The following is a 12,341-nucleotide window of genomic DNA, read 5'->3' as shown; positions in this document are numbered from 1 at the left end:
TAAAATTATAAATCTTGCATGGAGAATGCTCTTCACAAAAATTGGATGTCAGGTCACATTGGTTTATTCAGATTGGGATTCTCTCCCCTCCATTTTTTTCTCCTCTCACAATTTTTTTTCTTTTTCCTCTTTCTACTTTTTTCTTCTTTCTCTCTCTACAAAGATGAAATGTTGAGTGTTCAAACTAGTGGTGTAGCTATAATTTTTAAATAATAGGGTCATAATATCAACAAAATAAGTTTCATTGGGTCGAGCACCTAGGAGGCATGTGTCAATTCTTGTTAACATATGCCGAAAGTTCATGTCATATATGTCGTCAACTAATATTATTTGTAGAGGCTTGTCGAGTGTAGATGTAAGATATTGCGGAGTAATGTTGAAGTCTACCAAGGTTTTTCAACTAAAGTATTTCATCGAGCACATGATAAGCAAAACAGAGTCGCAAACAAGAAGAGAGAAAATGAAGACAAATATGATAAAAGAAAATAGAAGAAATAGAAGGAGGAGATTATAATTTAGTTTGCCTTAATTGTTTATAGGGGTCAAATACAATACATTAATAAATATAATGAGATTTTTTAAGTTGTTGGAGTCAAAGATAACTAATGATCTCATGTTAGCTCTGCCACTGATTCAAACATGAGTGAGAAAGAGGAAAAAAAAAAAAAAAAAAAAAAAGGAGAGAATTCTTGTTCCCTTTATTTTAGTTTGTTGTCGTATCTGTAATTTTAATTTATGAGTTTGTACGAAAAGCAAACTCTTTGCATGATTTCAATTGCTTATTAAATTGTGTTTCTTTTGCTTTTGAATTTTTTGTGAAAGAAGAAAGTGAAAGGAAACATGTAGTGGTGGGAATTGTATCCGAAAAGCAAGACTGATCGCATCACCTTGGACGCTGATTCGACCGCTCAGTCACCACTCTCCAGAGTCTTAATCTTTTGAGGAATCTGAACACCTTTCCACAACTTTTGTTTTTCCAAAGGACAATATATAATGGAAGACTCACTGTATCTTATGGTCTAGCTGAAGACTTGTAGTTGTCTTCGTTTATTCAGAAAGGTTTCAAGTTCGGTAAAATTCTTGTTAATCGTATCAAGTTAACTATAAAACAAATTTAGTTTAAAATATGATTTCGTTTTAGGCTATCTAAGCTTGAATCCGAATAAAGTATACATGCATTGCGTCAAAACACAACCCCACCATGCACACTATCCTAGGTTACCATGCGTGGGATACGTATTTACGTGGTTGCTCGAATGGTATCAATCAGCAATAATTTTAGGATCATAAGTCGCCTATACGCATGTAAAATTTAGTAGAATCGTATTAATTTGATGACATAATGACATGATGACAATGATAAAAATGATAATGGAAATTCAATTAGGATCAGAGGCGGATCCACCTTGGATAAGGTGGGTCAGCTAACCACAAACTCATAAATTTTCCATGAAATAATTGGGTGCTGCCTATTGAAAATTTGAGATTGCCCTTGAAAGCTGTTCTCTAACTGTTCAATGAACTAGGGGCACTGAATAAAGTAGCTGCTAGCCTCATGCCTTTGCATGTTTTTCTATGGGCATTTTCAATAAGATCACTCAACATCTATCGACATGGTCGCCCAAAATCTATCGACATCAGTCAACATGCTCTTATTGACATGTGTCAACAGACATGTAATATGACTTGACAAATAATTTTAGGCATACAAAGATTTGATAAAATGTCAATTTTCATGCTATACGATCTAAAAAATTTTGTACGCGCTACGTGTACTATTCTTATTAACTTCACATTTAATATTTTCTAGATCCATCACTGATTAGGATGGTGTTACTAATTAGTGCGAGAAAACCAAAAGGCCGGTGATTGAAATTACCATTCCTCATCCACTTGACTTTTATCAGGCAGAAGAGACTTGATCAAGCAGATATTTTATTTACGGTCTAATATAGACAAATGAACCTTCTTGAGGAAGATCAATGATTCGATGCAAACAGAGGAAAGGTGAAACCCCTCGATGAAGGAAAGAAAAACATTAGCATTAACAACAAAAACAAAAGAATAACAACAAAACAAAATATTATTGAAACTGTGGACGGATTGCGATTGCCCTGATGCCTTCGAATCTATGCCACGTGTCATTGTGTAACCAAGAACGGTAGCAAGGCATCTTACACATGAGAGATTTTTCAATGTGACCGGTACACGGGATGATACATCATGTGTCATTATACAAATAGTAAGATATGTATGTTAAAAAGTTAATAACTAAAAAAATAAAACTTTCAACTACTTATATAAAAACACATGATGTATCATCCGTATTTCCATCACAAAGAAAAATTTCTCCACGTAGAACAATTTTATCAGCACGTGGAGGCCCGTCCACTAATACGCTGTCACAAGTAAGCTTTTTTAGCTCTACATAATATTGCATTATTAGACACTCATTTTTAACATAAACATATAATAATTTTTGCATTGAGATTGAGAGAGAACCAAATAACGGTGCTAACTACACATTTGTTTTTACCTCTTACACACGTATTTTAAAATTCGATCATCAGATTAAACGAATTGAAGAATATGAGTAAATAAAAATTAACAAGAACGTGTGTAAAAAGTAAAAAAAGATATGTGATGGCACTATCCAAATCAAAAACCTCAAACCGGCCACTTCTTTTAATTTAAAAGTACAAAAATATAGCTCTAAAATTATAAATGTCTTGCATTGCCATTAAGAATGCTCTAAATCAGAAAAATTGGAAGTTAGTTAGATCACACTCGTTTATTCCACTTTATTGTCGTCCCTGTAATTTTAATTGATGAACATGCTTTGCTCTAAATCACAAAAAAATTTAGGGAGTTTTAACGAAAAATCCGCGGTACTATTTACTTTAACGAAAAATCATATTTTTACATTAAAAAGTCAAACCTGGTACTATTCACTTTACCCTTTATTTTGTCCTTATTGTTAAAACTTAAAGATTAAAACCATTTTCATTAGTTTTCCTGAAAATTTAAGTAACCCCTAATCAATCCGACACGTTTCCCTTCACTTTCTTATTTTTTTTTTTGAACAAATTTCACTTTCTTATTTATTATTTATTATTTTTGATCAAATTTCACTTTCTTATTTTACAAAGTTTGTAGGATTGATTGGGGGTTGCTTAAATTTTTTTAAAAGCAACTTCTTAAAAAGGTGGTGTCTTAATTATGTTGGGTAAATAAAAAAGTTTTTATTTTATTTTTATTTTCAAAATCTTGGATCTAAAACAGCAAAAAGTATAAGCAGCTTTGCAAACTTTTTGAAAAAGTTACCGGAAAAAAAAAAGCCTAAATTCATTATTTAATAATCTCGTGCTAAAATTTTAATCCAAGACTATTGGAGCAAAAAAACTGTTTATAAGTTAATACCTAAATTTTCTCAGTTAAAAATGTTAGATTTTAGCGCAAGGGTTAGAGATGATCTAAGTATCTAAAAAGAACCAAAACGTTGACCACGTTTGCTCGACTAAATTTTTTTTGTCGAATAAAGTTACTTGACCCGACGAAATTTTGTTTGTTGCGCAAACTTTCGTCGAGCAAATTGTAATTTATGGTAGTATTTGGAGAGATTTGAGGAAATGCGTGTATATTGAGTTCTGGTGGTTGTTCGTTTTCTTTTTGTGCGGTTGTTAAAGGAGACATATTGGAGGAAATGCGTGTACATTGGGTTTTGATGGTTGTTAAAGTGGTCCTATTTGTGTCGATTTCTGTATGTAAAATTTGGTAAATTTGATTAAATTTTGTATTACTTAGTTTACTGTCTATTTGGTATTATGTGTGTAAACTCACTCTAAATTGTAGTACATAAATTAGTGTGGGATTCTATTGATGTGAAAGATAAGAATTTATTAACATGGGGTTTTATTTTTTATTTTTTGTCAAAGGTTTTATTGACTTGCAGCTGATCTAAATGAGTTCACACTCAAAATCCACCATGGTGTTACTTTGTGCATGAATTTTACATGGGTGGAATTGTGCAATGGGAAGACAAGTGTGACAGAGACTTTATCTCCATGTTTGACTAAAACGACTTGGCAGAGCATCTTGGCTACAATAAAGTCACAACCGAATTTTGGTACAAAGAGAAACGAAAGGGTTGGGTTCCTATTACCGAAGATGCTCGCTAGTGTGATTCTGCGGAGATAATATCTTCAAGAAAAATAGTTATGCTGCGTTATCTTACTGAAAAATGTGTTCTTATTTTGTAAAATAAGAAAGTGAAAGGAAACATGGAGTGGTGGGATTTGTACAAAAAGAAGGACTGATTGCATCAGCTTGGACGATAATAGTTATGCTGCTTTATCTTACTGAAAAATGTGTTCTTATTTTGTAAAATAAGAAAGTGGAAGGAAACAGGTAGATTTAGTGGTGGGATTTGTACGAAAAGCAAGACTGATTGCATCAGCTTGGACGACGCTTCGACAACTTAGGCCATTTTTAGTGGAGAAGGTTAAAAGTTATAAAGTTAAAAAGTTAAAATGATTTGATTTGTTCAAAAATTCCTTCCATCAAAGGTTATGTTATAATTCTATGAAGTCCACTATATCAAAATTTGGCTAAAAAGGCATGAGGTTGGCCAAATATAGCCCCAACTTGTTTTTTGGGTCCAGCTCCTCATTTACAATAATTGATTCAAATTCAACGGTTAGATTTGAAAACATTCAACAGTAATTTAATTAAATTACCAATAAATTTAAAGTACAAACATAAAACTAATAAATATAAGAATGGGCAACGGTTATGACAGACGGGTAAATGCGGTTATTTGGCCATAATCGTTTAACCGTTGGGTAATTGCATAAACGATTATACTCTTACATATAACCGTTTATAAATGGTTAACCATACTTATAACGGCGTAACCATTTCACTGTAACCGTTTACCCGTTTTTTACTCATTTTGCCCCTTTTTTTACCTGTCATGTTTTTTAAACAACGTAAAAATTGCAACTTAGTACTACGGTCTAGTGATATTCTTTTTCACCCATAAGTGACATAAGTGAGAGTTCTTGGATTCGATTAAAAAAAAATTGAAAATTAAAGTAGAAATTAGTCTTTTTTTTTTACAATTAAATACCGTTGTAGGTACATTTAACATGCATTTTCGTATTTAATATTTTAAGTCCTCAAAAAATTTATACAAATTATTGTATCATTGATGAAAAATGTTTTGATTGCCGCATGTTCATGTCATGCAAGTCGTTCTTGTTACGATACTTGTGTGGTTGGCAGTCAATTAATATCATAAGAAATAGAGAAAATAAAACAAATACTGGGCATCAAAATAGAACTCTGTGTGTTCATGAAAATAAATTAGGAAGCAATCTGGGACTCTCGCTTGGAGATTAGTGAGCAGGCAGCAGCACCACAAACAATTGCTTCCCTTCCCCAATTATTTACCACATGTCAGACTAATCCAAACCTCCAATCCAATTAATCCAAAATATAAATCCTTGAACTAATTTTGAATACAAATAAAAAGAGAAGAGAAGTGGATTTTGTGGTTGATGGAAGTCGGAATGAGGTGCTGCAATCATCGACGACTAAAAATGGGCAACAAATCCACTGTTTTGCCGGAGATGAGAGAGGGCACCAAGGAGAGATGAGCGGCGGGAGTATGGGAGAGCTCGAACAATTTTAGAGTTTTTTATAGCTTGTTTTCAATTTTACATATATTAAAATAAACTATTAAATGGGTACTCATTATAGCTGCAAGTAATAACCATAATCATCTATTTAAATTTTACGAGTAAACATGTTATACACATAACTATTTATTTGTTTAAACAGTTACTCATAATTGTAATCGTGAGTTTTAAATGGGCCAGTTACCATGGTTATCCATACTCGCGAGTATTTTGTCCATTTTTAATTGAAGACGATATATGAACATAGTCTAACATTATTCATTTAAAAATGACTTTTTATAAGAATATAATTCTAAACATAATTATGTTTAGTCATTTTCAATTAGAGATGACCTTACCCACCATAGTGAGGAATCTAAACACCTTTCCACAACTTTTCTTTTTCCCAAAGAACAACAATGGAAGAGACTAACTTTACCTTATGGTCTAGCTGCAGACTGGTGGCTGTCTTCATTTATTGCTAAAGTTGGGTCTGAATCGTATCAAGTAACTATAAAACAAATTTAGTTTAAATATGATTTCGGGTTTAGGCTATTTGAGCTTGGACTCGAAAGTATGCACTCATATTAGGTTTTGTATCAAAACACAACCCCATGCCCAATGTCCATAGTAACTATGGGTGGGTATGGGTAAAGTATTTACGTGGTTGCTCAAATATTCAGAGGTGGACGCATTAAGGGGGAAAGAAGGTTAGATGACCATCCAAACTTTGGCGATTCGTCATGGATAACTTGGGTGCTGTCTTTTTAAAGTTTGAAGTTGACCTTCATATATGCTCTCAAATTGTTTGATACAATGCCTCAAAGAAAAGTTGCACTTCTTATTATTTCTTTTTAAAAATATTACGTGGCCAAAATGATGTTGTGGGCCATGTTACTTTATATAAAAAAAAAAGGAGGATACGCTAGAACTTTAAATCCAATCCCACCAAACTCAATTCTTAACGTCCAAACTCCTACCACCCCACTTTGGCGATCATTCTAACGACCACCTAAATTTCATCTTTCAAGTTCCAAAGTAAGTTCTTCATAACTTGTCCAAATTAAATTTCTTTTATGAATAATTATATTTGATTATTGATGTGAATCATATATAGTTTTTATTTAGATTAATTCTATGTGTTTTAGACTTTTTGTATTTGTGTAGATAAACTGGTGAAAGTTTTTATATAGATTGTTGAATGAGTTGAGTTGAGTTTTGTGTGAGGTGTTGGTTTGTGTAAGTTTATCAAATTTGAGTAATTCCTAACAAAATAGGTGTGGACTTTATTTAAATTATTAAGTTACGTTACAATATTTTCTACATGTCAACTCTTGGCACTTCAAGATCAACTTGGGCATTGTAGTCTTTATATGCGTCCGCAATGAATTTTCTCAATTGAAAGAAATTGGTAGTCTTACAAAAAAAATGGTAGAGACGAGAAGTTATATAGTATATAATCCAAACTTTATATATTTTTATGAGATAACCTTGACCTCCTAGTTCTATTTTTGAAATTTGAGGAGTCATCAAAACTTTATATATTTTTGGTCAAATTTCAAAAATATCTAAAGTTTTGATGACCCTTCAAAGTTCAAAATAGAATTAGGATATTAAGGTTATCTCATTGATATTGAGAGTATGTCAAGTTGGAGATGAAAGTCCTAATGAAATGTTTAAAATATATGAGGATCTCTTATATGTTGCCAATTGGTACTGAATTGGATGCTTGCTTTCTAACATACTAGTAGAGAGCACACACCTTGTATGTGTGAACAACCGCCCACCTCCTTCCACGTTCTTCTCAAGCGCAACCGCTTCAGTTCATTCAAACTATCCAAAAAAATATCATGATTTCACTTACGTGTATGAAAAAATGATGATGGAACAATTTCTCTTAATAAATGCATATTTTTTATCTTATGTAAATATTTCGATATAAAATTATTATTTTGCCCTCCTTATGTAAATATTGTGTATCAAAAGTGAGGCAAAATAGGGAAAAAAAAGGGGAAAAGTTCAAAAGATACAAAATTACTATTTTACCTTCCTCATGTCAGCATTGTTGTATTCAAAAGTGAGGGCAAAATTGGAAGAAAATTGGGCAAAAAGTTGACAAGCCCTCTTCTCTTAATAGAATAGATTATTAATTATTATGACTGTAACATCCCACATTGCCCAGAGGAGTGGATTCTGTAAGCCTTATATGCATATTCCCATCTCTACCTAGCACGAGGCATTTTGGGAGCTCACTGGCTTTAGATTCCTTAGGAATTTCGAAGTTAAGCGAGTTCGAGCGAGAACATTTCCAGGATAGGTGACCCACTGGGAAGTTCTCATGTGAGTTCCTAAAAACAAAACCGTGAAGGCGTGGTCGGAGCCTAAAGCGGATAATATCGTGCTACGACAGAGTCGAGCCCGAGAAGTGGTGGGAGCCCCGGCGGGGATGTGACAATTTGGTATCAGAGCTAATCCCTGGGCGGAAGTGTGCCGACGAAGACATCAGGCCCCTAGGGGGGTGGATTGTAACATCCCACATCGCCCAAGGGAGTGGATCTTATAAGCCTTATATGTATATTCTCATCTCTACCTAGCATGAGGCCTTTTGGTAGCTCATTGGCTTTGAATTCCTTAGGAACTCGAAGTTAAGTGAGTTCGAGCGAGAGCAATCCCATGATGGGTGACCTATTGGGAAGTTCTCGTGTGAGTTCTCAGAAACAAAACCGTGATGGCGTGGTCGGGGCCCAAAGCGGACAATATCGTGCTACGACGGAGTCGAGCCTGAGATGTGGTTGGGGTCCAGGCGGGGATGTGACAATGACCGGACATGATTTCGTGCAAGATTAGCAAGTTCAATACCAAATTGAAGCACAATTTAGTATCTAGTTAATTACTTTCACTTTGTTTAATCATTATGTTCGATTTTCCAATATGGTACTTAAATTTATAGGGAATTGTAAGAAGTCTTTAAGAATCTCAATTGAATATAGCAAGACTTTTATAAAATCTTTCAAATTCTCAATTGAATACCCCTGGAATTATTAATTTCCTGAAACTCTCTTAAAATCCTAATTGAATACACCCCCCTTAATTTGAAGAAATTACTACTTTCTTGCATGCGTACAATATATAGGTGGAGATGGAGTGGATGAAAACACAAGTAGAAGGAACTGAAAAAGCAATCCTTTGTTATGGTAACCCTATGCCACAACGTCCCCTTTTTTGGTCAAGCAAGAGAACTTCCATTACAATAAAAACTAGTACAAGGCACAAAAAGAGCCAGGTAAACAACAATATATAAAGTAAAAGGCACAAGCAAAATGAGAGTTACAACCCAAGATACAATAAGAGGCCCACACAAGCTTAGGCCTGAAGGCTGCAAAAACAAACAACAAAAAACCCTAAACTCAAGTAGCATAAACCAGACCACCGCCGCCGCCGTCACATCCTCGAAGAAAGCCAAACTCCGAACCAAGAGAGTAGACACTAGATCCAAGTCTCATTCACGAACCCTTACAATATATATATATATATATATATATAACAAAGCATTTTATGGATAGAAAGCGAGGCTAAGGGGTATGTAAAATACCAAACATTTGGCCTCGATGGGGATCTAGCATGCCAATTGGGGGAGAAGAAGTGAGAGAGGGAAATGGATCTTGGTGTAAAGTTTGCATAATTATTAGTAGTTATTATTTGTGTAGAGTTTGCATATCAGCGGGATTGACATTGTCTTTAGTTGGCAAATAACCTTTTTAGTGTTATTTCTGCTCCCCAATTGAATTTTTTTATCCTCCTTGGCCTCTTCGTACATAATAGTCTATTTGGCTGTTCACATTCGAAAAATGACTTTCTACGCATTTCACATATATTTGTGAAGAAAATCTTGTTACGAACACTTTTGCTAACAAAGGCTTGCCTTCTCCAACTTTAATATGGCATGACTACCCTCAATCGGCGGCTCATGTTGCATTGTTTTTTTACTACGTTGGTTTGTCTGGCTACCGCTTCTTAAATTAATGTTCATCTTGACATACATGTTTATCTCACTTTCTTGCGTTTTTCTAACCTCTTGGTGTTGTTTGACTTGTTTTACAGGTTTAGATGTTTTAGGTTTGACTCTAGAGGGTTTCATGTCCCCCATATTTTCTTTGTATCTTTCTTGTTTTGGTTTCAAGAGGGTAAAGTTTATGTCCTCTTTTCCTTCATGCATTTTTTTTCTTTTCTATGTGGCATAAAGTTTAGGGTAAATTACACTTTACCCCATCAGGTTTGCGTGCAATTACAACCTCATACAACATCTTTAAAATTTTCAATATCATACATTATCTATTATTTTATTACAATTTCATACATTTGTTAAAAGTTCTATCAATTCTTCTGTTATATGCCTATGTGGCCGTCGTGGATCCCACAAATTTGTGCCACATGAATAAAAAATAAATAATAATTTTCAAAAAAATTTCTTGGGAAGTCTTCTTCCCCAAAAATAAAAGTTATGGGTCTCTTCTTCCTCGAACCCCCCTCCCCCCCCCATTTCAATTGCCACACACTCCATTTTGCCGCTCTTAGCTCAATTTCCACACACTTTTCCTTCTCTCTCATCCTACTTTTTCTCTCTCTAAAACTCAACCCCCTATCTCTTTCTCTCTCTGCATAGTCTGTGACTTCCAACGATGGTGCTGCTGACGTCGATTCTGCAGCTCCTTCACTGTTCCAGCAATAGCCACTCCCCCGTCGCCCAGCCTTTTTGTATCGGCTCTTCCTTATCGATTTCATCGGCTTATACAGTAAATCGAAACAGATTTGCAAGAATTTCAGAGCCGCCTCAAAGAGAAACAACAAGTCTTGATCAAATTCACCGTCGAAGCCTCATTCTTCGCCTTCGACGTCTGTCCTTCCCATCTTATGGGTTCTTGCAGAAGCTGTGGGTTTTTCTTGGGTCGTGTGGATCTGGGTTTGTACAGTTTGGTGGGTTGCGATGGATTTCTGTGGTTTGAACTTCGAACCACTTTTCAATATTTGCTTCAATTCTTTGAAATTCATAGATTTCAAAGCAATTTTGGGTGTTTTGCAGATGGGTGGGTTGCAATGAATTTCCTGTTTTAGGGCTTAATGCTAGCAAGGTGGAGACTTGGGATGGTAGCAGCGCAAATTGAAAGGGAGGAAGAAGAAAGATGAGGAAGTGGAGAAAAATGGATGTTCTTAAAATAGTTTTTAAGAATTTTTTTTTTAATTTTTTTAATTTTGTATATTCCATGTTGTTACTGGAGCAATGGGTCCCACTTGTATGCTAGGTCAGCAAAAAATGTGGCCACATTATCACTTAACAGAAACTTTAGCAGATTAATTAACGGTTGTATGAAATTGAAATGAAATAATAAATAATGTATAAGATTGAAATGTTTTAAAGATGTTGTAAGAAATTGTAATTGCATGCAAACCTAAGGGGGTAAAGTGTAATTTTTCCTAAAGTTTATATCCTCCCTAACTAATAAGTGTAAATTTCTCTCCTTCTATCAAAGTTTTCTAAGAATAAAAAATACGACTTTATTAAGAATTACATGTGCATGAGCAACTTCTTGAGGGGTTTTTCAATGTGACCGGAACACGAAATGATACACTACGTGTCACTATATAAATTATATTATTACATATTTGATACTCAAGCAACAACCCCCCGGGGGCGCCGCGGGCGGGGTGGTTCCTAATGATATGGTGGTTACTAAGGATATTGTGCATGGTTGGGTTGTGTTTTGACGCAAAACCTAATATGAATGGATACTTTATTCGAATTCAAGCTCATATGGCCTAAATATGAAATCATATTTAAACCAAATTTGTTTTATAGTTAACTTGCGATTCAGCCCCAACTTTAATGACAATTTTCTCGAACTTGAAATCTTTTTCAATAAATAAAGACAACTGCAAGTCGTCAACAAGGCCATAAGGATAAAGTGAGTCTTCGAATAGTCTTCAGCTTCCAATTTTTTCAAGGTTTGTTGTCATAAATGATATTTAAAATTGACTAATCTTATCAAAATGATTTTTAAATTTAAAAATCAATCTGGTTCTTAAAAATACATGTCACAAATCAATTTGCTCATTCCGTTAAAAATTTATTAAAATTTTTGTTATGTACTTATATAACCTGATCTCATAAATCTAATTAAATATTTTTATTTGAATTAAAAATGTTTAAATAATAAAAATTTTATATAATTAAAAACTTACAAAAAAAAAAAGAACAAAAAAAAAGGAAGAAGATGAACAGCTCTTCTTCTTCTTCTTCCCACCCCAGCTGTCGCACATGAAGCCATTCCTTGTATAAACTATAAAGTTCCTAATGAATGACATTTAGCCGTCCAAATACTGCAAGAAGCTCAAGCCTTTGCGCTCCAACTACCTCCCGAGAGTCCTTCGCTGGTACCCAAATGCCTCCCACGTCGATCTCACGCTCTGCCCAGGAGTCCCGGACGCCTCCCTCGCCACCGTTCAAATGCCTGCAAGTCCAGCCTCCTTTCGATATATCTTTCGCGGTCGAATTGCTTTTTCGGAACTGGGTTACCGAGTTTGACTGCCAATTGCAAGAATCTGGTGGAGATCGACCTGTCAAACGCCACCGAGCTCAGAGACTCCGCGGCGGCAGCTCTGGCGGAG

General features: G+C 34.7%; 1 long non-coding RNA gene across 1 annotated transcript; it reads left to right on the top strand.

The window, feature by feature from the left end:
* Positions 1 to 6,246: 6,246 nt before the first annotated feature.
* On the top strand, positions 6,247 to 11,093 carry LOC126627057 (uncharacterized). Its single transcript, XR_007624877.1, has 2 exons — positions 6,247 to 6,716; positions 9,780 to 11,093. It is a non-coding gene; the product is annotated as an uncharacterized LOC126627057 (long non-coding RNA).
* Positions 11,094 to 12,341: the final 1,248 nt, after the last annotated feature.

The sequence above is a fragment of the Malus sylvestris genome, chromosome 6, assembly GCF_916048215.2.
Source record: "Malus sylvestris chromosome 6, drMalSylv7.2, whole genome shotgun sequence".
In the NCBI taxonomy this organism is placed as follows: domain Eukaryota; kingdom Viridiplantae; phylum Streptophyta; class Magnoliopsida; order Rosales; family Rosaceae; genus Malus; species Malus sylvestris.
Note: the sequence above shows the minus strand (reverse complement) of the source record. Positions and strands in the feature narration are given on the sequence as shown.